Source organism: Peromyscus maniculatus, chromosome 5 (assembly GCF_049852395.1).
Source record: "Peromyscus maniculatus bairdii isolate BWxNUB_F1_BW_parent chromosome 5, HU_Pman_BW_mat_3.1, whole genome shotgun sequence".
NCBI classification, from domain to species: domain Eukaryota; kingdom Metazoa; phylum Chordata; class Mammalia; order Rodentia; family Cricetidae; genus Peromyscus; species Peromyscus maniculatus.
In genome coordinates, this window is record NC_134856.1 from 61,494,249 (window position 1) to 61,506,630 (window position 12,382).

The 12,382-nt window shown below is 48.8% G+C and overlaps 1 long non-coding RNA gene across 4 annotated transcripts in view; it reads right to left on the bottom strand.

The window, feature by feature from the left end:
- LOC121829471 (uncharacterized) overlaps positions 1–12,382 on the bottom strand; it is a 35,745-nt gene that overhangs the window by 11,098 nt on the left and 12,265 nt on the right. The window contains exon 1 of one of the 4 annotated variants that reach the window (XR_013051392.1): positions 9,167–9,301. The exons of 2 other annotated variants lie outside the window; for them this stretch is intronic. This is a non-coding gene — a long non-coding RNA (uncharacterized LOC121829471). Of the gene's footprint in view, positions 1–1,615; positions 2,056–9,166; positions 9,302–12,382 lie in introns of those variants that run through there. One more of the 4 variants, XR_013051390.1, reaches the window with a different exon arrangement.

The following is a 12,382-nucleotide window of genomic DNA, read 5'->3' on the forward strand; positions in this document are numbered from 1 at the left end:
GTTACTTCCCAGTGGAGAGAAGGCTGCTTCCCGTGTTGTCTCCTTCCCAACGCTTCTCTACAAGAGAGCCAGCCCTCACTCCTGCTCCACAGAGCTAAGTCTCACAGAGCTGGGAAAACAAAGCCCCCACACTGTGCCCCTAGACCGTCCCCAGACCTATTGTGCAAGCTTCTATTACAGCAGCTGTGGAGGTCGCCCTCGCGGTCATGGTTTTCTAACTGCAAAGGAAGAGGAAACCCATGTCAGAAAGAGGGCATTTTGCCAACCCCACATTCACGTGGGGGGACCTCAAATGTGAACTGGGTCTTTGGAAGAAGCTGGGTGCTCCGGGAGGGCGGGGCGGTTTCTCTGAAGGCTGCAATGTGGCAGGGTGGGGACGGTCCCTAGACAACCAACCTGTGGAAAGTGAGGGGTGAGAGGCTGTGGGGATGAGGAGGGAAGGACAGAGGAAACAGGGGGAAAAGAGAGCAACAGAGAAAGGTCTGGCTCCAGAGGGTGACACCTCTCTGAAGAGCAAGGAGGCCACATGGTGTCGAGAGGACATGCCGGGCCCTGTGCCTGTGCTCTCAATAACCTTCCAGGTCCAGTGGAGTGACCAGTGGGTTCTTGGGCAGAAAGAATATGCTGGGCACATTCTCTGGAGTCTACCCTCCAGGCTGTTCTCTCCCTTGCTGAACATCTTGTCTTGAAAAGGCCTAGAAGAAGGACAGAAACCTCGTGGCTGCAAGTTGCTCTCCCAGATGACACTGGGAGGTAAGAGGAAGCTTCAGGTGAAGAAGACAGGACTCTTTTTGGTCTTCCCATGTAGCACCTATACTGACACCATGAGCACATACTTCCTCACGTACAAAAATAGCGTGCCTACCCCATGAAGTGCCGTGGGTGCAGCCCGAGGAGCTGTTTACCCCCTTAAGGAGTACCACATTATCTGGAGGGAGGAAGGGGGTCTCGGCACAATAAACAGAGATTTGGGGGCTGGAGAAGCTGGGTGATGGACAGATCAGAAGTATCTGCCCAGACAGCAGGAAGTATAGGCATTGGGGCCTTCCACACCATAGTGTGCCACGAAACTTCCCAATGAGGGCACCGTCGGGTCATTTCCTACAATCAGCCCCAGAGATCACAGCCCCACAGGGCGATCTCTGAGCCAGCCTGGAAATCATGAGCTGGTGGGAAGTGAAGAACCTTGCCCTAACTAGTACTCAGCCCAATTCAGCACCTGCCCCCCCATCCACAGCCACTAGCCACAGCCGGAGCCCTGCCTGCCATCAAGAGCTGTGTGGCCGAGAGCAGCAGGGATTCCACACTGGAGGCAGCTCACCAGGTTGTGCATGACTACACTCTAAGAACACTGGCCTCTGGCCTCAGACTGTGTCCCACTGTCCCGGCACACTTCACCACAGGAGCCACCCCTTCCTCTGCCAGGAGGCTCAGGACCTCACGGAGGCTTGGCCTGATTCATGGCTAGGAAGCTGATGCCTGGCATTGCTCAGCCAGGGTTCTGTCTCTCTCTCCCTGTCCCACTGCTTTCTCCCCATCATGGTGACCAAACTGTTACCACGTGACCTTGCACACGGTCACCAGAAGCCACTTTTTTCCCATGGTGACACCACACCTGGATGTGCCTCCCTTCCTCCGATGGGACACTATGTCTGCCATGGGGCATCTGGTAAACTGAGGCTCCTGTTCTTGGTGTCTTGGGGCTGAGTTCCAGGACGGGAACCTGACTATGCCTCTTCGGTCTCTTGTCTTCTTAGGACAGACGGCACACATTGCGAAGTAGATGACTTCAGCTCTGAAAGGACACACCCAAGCCCTCCATCGTCGGGCCTTGGTTGACCCCCTCATCTATTAGTGCCTGGATTCTTCATTTGCCAAACAGGCTCAGTGAAACACACGGGGTTCAAAAGAGTCCTGGGTGTGAAGATGCTTTGAAACTCCCAGATCTGGGAAGAGAAGTCTCCTCCAGTGGCCCTTGTTCCACACAGCAGCAGAGGACCAGGTGGCTCACCTGTTTACCATCCTGCGTTCCTGAACTTTTGTCTTATTTGGAATTTTTTTTTAGTGTTCTCAGGACACAGTGTTCACTGGTGACCTTTTGGTCTCTGAACACGTGTTCCCATGCAGACCCAAATCCATGGCTGTCCTGAACCCAAGGGCATACCAGAGGGATAGAGTAGGGAGGCCAGAGTGGCCTGTGGGAAGCAGCCTGCATCCAGACAGCTCCATTAGACACTCCTAGTCTGTAATTTGGAGCCTGAAAAACATTAGCTGGAACTTAAAATAAGTTGGACCTTGTCTCCTGGATATTTCAAAGTCAACTGAAATGGTAACCCAGGGTTTAGCCCAGATTGTGTGGGTGTGTTTAGAAACTGGTGACTTTAAGTGCTCTGGGGGTGTTGGGGGCCTGTGGTGCCGGGCTTCATTGGAAGACTCCCACCTGCTTGGCCTTTCTGGGTAAATTTTTGTTGTCTGTTTTGTTTCAAGTGTGTGCACGTGCGTGTGTGTGTGTGTGTGTGTGTGTGTGTGTGTGTGTGTGTGTGTGTGACTAGAGAATGGACCCAGGGCCTTTGAGCAATGCTCTACCATTGAGCCACATTCCCAGTACTTCTCATACTTCTTACTTAAAGCCCAAGAGTCTCTCTCTGTTTCCAGATGGGCCTTAAACTCACTCAAGAGCCTAGGCAGACTTTGAACTTGTAGTCCTCCTGCCTCGGTCTCCCAGGCAGCTTGCTACAGGCCTGTGCCACCAGGCCTGGCTAGGTGAGAGTTTTAAGAAAACAGAACTCTTTTGTCCCTAGAGATGTTGGCTGCTGCCCGGCGTCCCCAAGTCACCCCTCACTAAAGCCACTGCCTGGGTTCAGGCTCATGCCACGCGGCCGTCCATCCGTCCATCCGTCCGTCCGTCACTCAGTGTGTGGGAGCTCCTGTTGGCTCAGTGTGTAAAGTGGAAATAGGGTTCCCCGCTGGCAGGGGCTTGTGGGGATTACACCAGATAACACACAGTGGGGAGCACGTAGCAAGCACAGAAGCAGCATACACGAAGGCCCTTCCCTTCCACGGCTGCCTCCCAGATGCCTCGGACCCTGAGGAGGAATCCAGATGGGCCCTCAGATCTGCAAAGTTAAAGAAAAGAAGTTGGACAGTACGGGGCTCTCTTCTGGGTTTGCTGCCCACTAGCAAGTGAGTTCCCAGGGGCGCCACATCTGCCCTGCACATGACAGGCCTGTGATGCCAGCAGCTGCCAACTTGAACGGAGCCCATTTCGCATGGGGCTCCAGCAGTGCCAGCCCAGGCCAGCAGTGCCAGCCCAGGCCAGAAAGTCAAATGAGAGTATTAATTAGGCCAGTTGATTTCCCGGAGGCTAGAGGCACAAGATGTGTGTGTGTGTGTGTGTGTGTGTGTGTGTGTGTGTGTGTGTGTGTGTGTGCATCTGTGTATGCCTGTGTGTCTGTCTATATATGTATTTGTGTCTGTGTGTGCTTGTGTGTTTATGTGTCTTTGTGCTTGTGTGTATGTGTCTGTGTGTGTGTGTGTGTGTGTGTGTGTGTGTGTCTGTGTGTAGGAGGATATATATATAATCTTCTTGTCTCTTACAGAATCCCCGGAGTGTAGACAACACGGAGATTTGCAGAAGGTGATCCTGCAAGTATCTCTCCCGCACTGAGTTCTCTGTACTTCTAGAGATCCTGCCCAGCTGACAAGTCAGGCAGAAGATTCTGAACTGCTAATGGCCAGGTCTGGGAAGGCAGCTCAGAGGGTGGAGTGTTTGTCTGGCGTGCAGGAAGTCCTGGGTTTAAGTCCCAACACCACCTATGGCATACGTGTGTGATCCAGGCACTTGGGAGGCAGGAGGATCAGGAACTCAAGGTCATTCTTGACAACATAGCACATGAGACTACACACACACAGAGAGAGAGGAGAGAGAGAGAGAGAGAGAGAGAGAGAGAGAGAGAGAGAGAGAGAGAGAGAGAGAGACTAATGACCAATACAATGAGCCCATTCATTCCTCAAGCATTTATTCAGGAAAGCGCCCAGGAGCTCAATACCGTCCTGGCTTTTCCATTCTAATGGCTTGCCTCAAGAAAAGAGTGTGTGTTCCCTGGGCTAGCTGGAGGAATTTACAAAGCAGTCAGGTGTGATGTGAAAACAGACCGCAGAGCCACAGGCCCTGTGTCTCGCTGCTGGAGTCAGCCTCCTTGAGAATGTGGGTCCCTGGCCTCTGCCTCCCTGGTCCTCGGAGGCAGCTTACCTCAGTATCCATCCCACAGGAGCCCTAGGCACTGAAACTGGGGGTGTCTGTATCTTACAGCTGCCTTAGGCCAGGAGGAAGGACAAGGAGGCATTTAAATGAGATGGTTCCTAAGCGCAAGAGGGGTCCAGGGCACATAGGAAGCAAGAAACATTTGGGATCTGACAATTGTGAAGCATGGTCCCAAACACCAGCGGCCTCTACTGTCTCCTACACAGTAGACCCAGGGGATCAGGCAGCTCAAGGTTCCCAGGAAAGGACAGTTCCCTGGATTGCATGGACATTTGCCTGGAGGGCCCTCCCTATTAGGACTCAGCTCAGTACTCCTCTGCCAACACTCAGTTCAGCACCTAGCCTATCAGTACTCAGTTCACGCTAGAGGCACAAAATCTTTTGAATGTGTTCACTCATGAGTGTGTGAATATGTGCTTGTGTATGCTTGTGTATGTGTACACATGTGTATATGTATGTGCATGAGTGCGCATGTATGTAGTGTATGTGTGTGGTGCGTATGTGTATACATATATGTATGTGTGTGGTGTTGTGTGTGTATGTATATATGTGTGCATGTGTGTATGTGTGTGGTTTACATGTGTATGTGCATGTATGTATATGTATGTGTCTGTATGTGTATATACATATGTGTACGTATATGTGTATATATATGCATGTGTATATGTGTGTTTGTGTGTGTATGTGTTTGTGTGCATGTGTGCATGCCTATGTGTATATATGTGTGTGGCTGTATATATGTGTATGGGTGTATAAGTGGCCCGTGTATGTGTGTGGTGTGTGCATTTGTGTGGTGTGTGTATCTGTGTGAAAATGTATGTTTGTGTGTGTGTGTGTGTGTGTGTGTGTGTGTGTTTGTACCATGCCAGGCCTTGTGCTAGCAGCACTCAGCTCAGCACCCACCCTAGCAGCACTCAGCTCAGCACCCACCTTAGCAGCATTCAGTGCAGCACCCACCCTAGCAGCATTCAGTTCAGCCCTTATCACTGTATTTCCTCTTGCCATACACACACACCACCTAAACATGGACATACAAACACACACCACTTACAAATTTATACATATACACACCACTTACACCCACACCCACACCCCCCCCCACACACACACCAAATACATTTGCATAGCAATAAAATGTCAGTCAGCTCAGCGTGTTCCCCAGCAGTCAACACAACAGACCCCTTACAAGGGAACAGGAGGCTCTTTACCTAGGGTTTCTGGAAACTTCTGTCTCCAGCAGACCACTGGAAGCCATGGTCCAAGTAAGTAATGCCAGGAAGGCTCCCTCCCCTCTCTCCAGTGGAAACCCCCTTGTGGACCGCTCCTGCCTGCCCTCCATGCAGACATTTCTCAGCTCGTGGTACCCAGAGAATTCTAAGGCAACGGCCTTTGCCCTGTGTCCTTCTGCTCTAGCTGGCCTTCCCTGTAGCCCAGTCATAACCGACATGAGGGACACGGCTCCACCAAGACCCCTCTGTGCACCTGCCGGGGTTCTGCTGCTGGAGGAGGGACCCCACCTCATCCTGGAGGGATTTCACCCGGCTAGTGGGGTGAAAGGCTCTGGTGCAGGCTGGCCAGGCTGAGGAGACACAGCCAAGGTCTCCTAGGGAGGGCCTGCAGCTTGCTCCAAGGGCGCTCCGGAGGTCTGGCTAAGACTGAGAGAAATAATCCTAGGGCTTCCAGCTTGCAGGCCCACACTGTGTGGTCTCTAAGCCTTTGGATCAGGAGGAAAGTCCTAGGCCAGGGTTCCAGCCACAGCTTAGGGGGCCCAAGTAGAGAATCTCTCGCTGTGGTGAGAAAACTTATGTAAACATCAGTGGATATTTGTGCTCATCTTTGCATATTAATAAGGTTTCTGAGCACTGGCCTGAGGGTTTACAAAAACTTCACACCCAGCCCTGCTCTTGGCACCCAGTAGGAACTCAGTAGGTGTAGCCTGGGAATTCCCACCACATGCAGTGTTTGGCCCAGACCCGCCTTCTGAGCCAGAATCCTGGGACCCCCGTGTGTTCTGCAGGGGAAGCCTGGCTGTCCCTTCACCTGCAACCGGGTCATCTCTCACTCATTGCTTACCGGTTACTGATGAAATCAAAGTGTGAGCCAATCCAAGCCTCACCAGTTTCCCTGTGACTGAGCATGGCAGACCTCTGATAACGAATCTGCCTCTGGTCCCTCAGCCCACACAGGCTGCGCCCTCCCCAGGCTGTCCTGGGCATTTGATGGTATGCCCCATCTAAGTGCCCCTAGAATGTCCTGCCTCTCCCGGGGGAGGGTGTCATTCTATGGGCTTGCAGGCAAAGGCATGGAGACTTGAGGTGAGTTGCTTTAAGACCACAGCATGACAACGGGGCTGGGAAGATTGCCTAGTCATCCAAGTGCCCGCCATGTAAGCATGAGGTCCTGCGTTTGGATCCCCAGCACCCATGTATAAGCTGGACACAGGAGTGAACATCTGTTAACTTGTGGCTGGGGAAATGGAGACAGGAGGATCAGTAAGTTCCAGGCCAGTGAGAGACCCCAGCTCAAAAACAAGGTGGAAACTGAAAGAACGACCTCTGACCTCTATGTAGGTGCATGTATGCATGAGCGTGTGTGTGCGTGCGTGCGTGCGCGCGCGCACATCTCGGAGTGCTGCACTGATGGGCCAACCTTGAACAACATAGACACAGTAAGAAACGGTAACAAGATAATATATATTAAAAATAAGGTGGATCCAGAGCTTGGAAAGAGAGAAAGAGGCAGAAGCCAATCCACACACTGATTGCCTTATTTAGGGTGACTGCTGCTGTGCTGAAAAACCATAACCAAAGCAAGCTGGGGAGGAAAGGGTTTATCTGACTTACACTTCCCCGTAGTAGTTCATCGCTGAAGGAAGTCAGGACAGGAACTCAAGCAGAGCTGGAACCTGGAAGCAGGAGCTGATGCAGAGGCCATGGAGGGGTGCTGCTTACTGGCTTGCTCCTCATGGCTCACTCAGCTTGTTCATTATAGAACCCAGGACTGCCAGCCCAGGATGGCACCACCCACAATGAGCTGGGCCCTCCCCCATCAATCACTAATTAGGGAAATGCTCTAGTCTACAAGCTTGACTACAGCCCAATCTTGTGGAGGCAATTTCTCGGTGGAGGCTCCCTCTTCTCCAGTGACTCTAGATTTGTCAAGTTGACGTAAAACTAGCCAGTACAATGATGGACGCAGGTGCTAGCTGAACATTAAATTCAGCTGGATGGTTTGGGCTCCCAAGAAGCCAAAGCAGAATGTGAGATATGGCTAGGCATGATGTTTATAATGACAGAAGGGTGGGCCCCTTTGGGAAAAGCTCAAGAATGCTCCTCAGAAGAGAAGAAAGGACAAGAAGCATTGGCGAAGATGTGGGGGAAGAGGAACACGTAGTCACTGCCGATGAGAGTGTCAACAGGCGCAGCCGCTTCAGATATCAGTGTGAGGAATTCCCAAAACGCTACAATTACCATATGACCCAGCGTAACCACTCCTGGGCATATGCGCACAGAAGTTACACAGCAGACCAGAACCGGCCTCGGTGTGCATCCACAGATGGGTGGCACATGCATGGAATGGTATTGTATCAGCCACTGCGAAAAATGAAATCATGGCATCTGCAGGAAATGGATGGGATGGGAAGCATTGGGTTATGTGAAATGGCCAGATATAGAAAGATGAACACCACACTTTCTCTCCTATGAGGATCCTTGACACTGATTTTGCCACACAGGCACACACACACACACACACAGGCACACACACACACACACACACACACACACACACACACACACACACGGTAGAGATAATGAATCTAGGAAAGTGTCAGTGAGACAGGAAAAGAGATGGAGTGGGGAGGGAGAAGAGGGTACCGGAGTCCCTGTGACAGGAGAACAGAGGGGGACATTGAAAGGAAGAGGGTGGGTGGGGACGCGGGGAGATGTGGAGAGCGGAATGAGAGAGAGAGACATCAACAAGGGCAGGGTGTGTATGAAGCTGCTGTACAGAGCCCATCACTCTCTGCTGATTTTAGAATCTTCCTCGGGACACCAGGGGAAACTAGCTCCCTTGGGACCCAGAGTCTGCAGAAGGGGAAGCCCTTGCTTCGCTCACTTCATGTCTCTGTTTCCTGGTTTGTTTCTCACACCTGATTCCAGACCAGGGGAGGATGAATTCAGGAGAGAAGGCTCAGACACCCTCTGAACAACCATCCGGAAGTAGGTGGCTCCAAAAGATTAATTTTATTAAGAAATTAGATGTTTAGGGGTTGGCCCATTGAAAGCAGAAGCCGGATGAATGGTAATCCCTGGCGAAAAGGGACTAAGTCAAGGATGGGGACAGTGGTAGATGAGAGGTTCAGGCATTGGGTTAGGCTTTATCGGTGACCTTCTTCCAACATGGTGGCCCTACCTGCTGCTGCAACTGCAGAGCTGCTGGGCTGTGGACTCATCCTAAGTCCTGACTCTAGGGCCTCTCCCTGGCAAGAAATACTAACTGACTTGCCTTAGATTCTTCCGCTACCAAGAAAACTAGGCAATGTGGACAAGGTGTGTGTGTGTGTGTGTGTGTGTGTGTGTGTGTGTGTGTGTGTGTGTGTGCACATATGCTCAAATGCCCAAGGTTGGGGTCAGGTGTCATCCTTCTTGTTCTCAAGACCAGGTTTCCTATTGGCCTGTACCTCACAGATCCAGCTAGGCTGCCTGGCCATTGACCCCCAGGGATCTGCCAGTCTCTTCCTCCTCATCATTGGGAACAGATTCACGTACCACCATGGGGATCTGAACTAGGGTCTTCATGCTTGTGCTACAAGTACTTTAGGGACTGAGGTATCTCCCCAGGACCAAGACTTTCTAAAAGGCATTACAAAACACACAAACAACAAACAAAAAAGCAACCCACCAAAACTGCCAGTGCAATGGAAAACTGAGGAGCTGAGATTTCAGAGGTCGGTGTCAGCAGAGAGGAATCTCGCCTTTACCTTGGCACTCACTGAGTCCTGAGAAACTGAGCAGTTTCCAGAAGGCTGATACATCTAGAATGGCAAAAAAAAAAAAAGAAGGAATGCAGGATTTGTCAAGTGTGAAGAGCTTGACTACCTCCTGCTTTCTGCTCTAACAACCACAGAGGAAAGATCCAGAAAGAGTCAGTCCTGCAGAATGTCAGAGTCATGTTCATTTCAAACCCAAGCTTTGCAGGGCTGAGGCTTGAGGCTTTGTGTGTGCCGGCAAGCTCTCTCTCCCTAGCCATGCCCTGGTCCTAAGCAGCATCTATGAAGAGTTGTGTCCTTGAGTGGGTGAAGGTGATGTAAAATTAAGCAATATATCTAGACAACCCATGAGTCAAAATAGAAATCACAATGGAAATTAGGAAATGCCTTAATGAAAAGATAATAATACCAAAATATATCAACTCTTCAAGGATTCAGCCAAAGCTTACTTAAGAGAATTTACAGCCGCACATGCGTCAGAGGAGGAGAGAAAGAAGGAGAAAACAATGAACTAAGTCTTCTAGAGGGAGCTTAATGAAAAGCAGGAAATGAAGCCTTAGATAGCACAAGAAGGGGACTAACAAGCAGCAGGCGTTGCTGGAGTGGAGAACGAGAGAGAAAACGACAAAGCCAATCATGATTTCACAGAGACTCATAAAACTGAGAAGCTGTCCTGAATGATTTTGTTTTAAAGGACAAAACATGATAATCAATATCAGGAGCAAGAAAGATTCAGCTGTTAAATATGAGTCAATATTCTGAACCATAAGGACAGTGGATTTTATATTTTAGTTGAGAAAGAAATCCTTTCGCAAACTCAACTTCTTAAACTCAACCCATCTGCAGAGCCGTATATCTATTAAGAAACGAAAGTCATAATGAGGAACATTTCCACAAAGAGAACTCCAGGCCTACTGGCTCCAGTGGTGGATTCTTCCAGACATTCATCTTACACAGTCTTTTAGGGAGTAGAAATGATTTAACTCATTTTTGAGCTGTAGTAACATTAAATGCGGCAAAGAAAGAAAGTCTCTAGCCACTCCTGTCTCTTAAGACAGACACAAGCACGAGGTGAAATACTACATCCAGAATCCAATGTCTGTAGAAAGAACAAACACAGCACCACCAACATGTGCTGCCATCCCAGGACTGTGTTCTGAAATCAACCACCGTGATCTACCATGGCAACAAAATGAAGAAGAGGACAGTGATCAGCTCTGCAGATTCAGAACAAGCACTTGCTGAGTTTCAAACACTAATGACAATAATACTGAGAAAAGAAACTCTTTTAGGAAACCAGGAGCAGAATGAAACAGATTAAATGTATTTAGTAGTTATAGACTTCCAGCAAATGTCATATTGGTTGTTCAGCTAGTGATAGGAGGATGCTATCTATCTCCAACTCTGTCTATTACTGCACTAACAATTTTAGCCTTTGCAATAAAGCAGGAAAAAATTAAGATAGAAAAAGAAAGATAAAATTGTGGTTATTTATACACTACATCATTGACTATGTAAGAAAAACACAAAAAAATACACTACACAAAAAGTATCAGAATTAATAAATTAAACAAGGGCTGTTGGACAAAGAATATTTGTCAAAGTCAATTTATGTAGCAGAAGTGAAAAGCAGAATCCAAAAAGGAAATATTGATAAAAATATACTTCAATAACACTTGGACCTGCCCTTCATCATCAGAAACTGTGATGGGTAGAAGGGAAAGCCGTGAACAAGATAACAACAACATAGCACCAACAAATGTCTCAGGTCCAGGAAAAGTAATCAGCTCTTATAAGGCACCAAGAATGTCAGACAACATGTAGAAAAATGGGGAAGTGGGCTGGAAGTGTCATTCCATGACAGAGTGCTCACCCAACAGGTATAAAGCCCTGGGTTTGATTCCAAGCAACACACAACACACACAAGCACAAACACAAGCAAGCAACACACAACACACACAAGCACAAGCATGCATACACACACACACACACCTACATACATACACACGTGTTCTCATGAGGCTGAAGGGGGAAATTTTTCTGAATAAATAGTATTTGAAAGGCACTTCTGGTGGTTAGCTTTAATTGTCAACTTAACACAGCCTAGAAAACCTGGGATTTTCTACATTGGATTGGTTTCTGGGCATGTCTGTAGGACACCATCTTAATTAAGTTAATTGATGTGGGAAGACTCAGCCCACAGTGGGTGGTACCATTCCCTAGGCAAGATGTCCTGAAGTGTGTAAGAGTGGAAAAATTAAGCTGAGCATAAGCAAGCAATCAAGTGAGGCTGTATGCATTCGTTTCTTTCTGCTCTTGCCGTGGATTTGATGTGATTAACTGAAGGTCCTGTCCTGACTTCCCCACAATGATGGACTATAACCTGGAATTATTAGCTGAAATAAATCCCCTTTGCTCTAAGTTGCTTTTTATAAGAATTTTATCATAGCAACAGAAATGGAGTTAGAATAACCTTACCCTCGGGGAACATCAGAGAGACAAAGTCAAGAATACTACTCAAAGTGGCAAAAGATGAATGAACAACACAGTGTTGATGAGGATACATCCCAACACCCTCATACATGCTCATTGGCTGAGAACTAGTAGAGGAACTCTGCAAAGCTATTTCTCAGTACGCACTGAGCTGGGGGCATGCATGCTCTGACCCAGCACTGCCACTCCTTGGTATACACCATGCAGACGTGTTCACACCAAAAGACGGGTACGAGAAGGCTCTAGGAGCACCATTTGATTAAGAACAAATCTAAGTGTATCCAAATGACCAGTGATAGAAACATGTATAAGTAAATTGCAATCTATTCATATCTTGTATTTTTTACATCATTAAAAAAATGAATGAACTGGGATGAGGAGAAGGTTCAGTAGGAAAAACACTTGATGCACAAACTTGAGAATCTGAGTTTGGATCCCCAGAACCCACATATAGGCGGATGCAGCAGGGTAGGTCTATAATCCTGGCACCCCTACAGCGAGGTAAAAGGCCAAGACAGTTGGTCTGGTACTCACAGCAGAGGACAAGGGACACTGTCTCATACAAGGTGAAAGGCGAGGCCCACTACTGGAAGTTGTTCTCTGACCTCCACGTGTGTGCTATGGTGTGCACATAC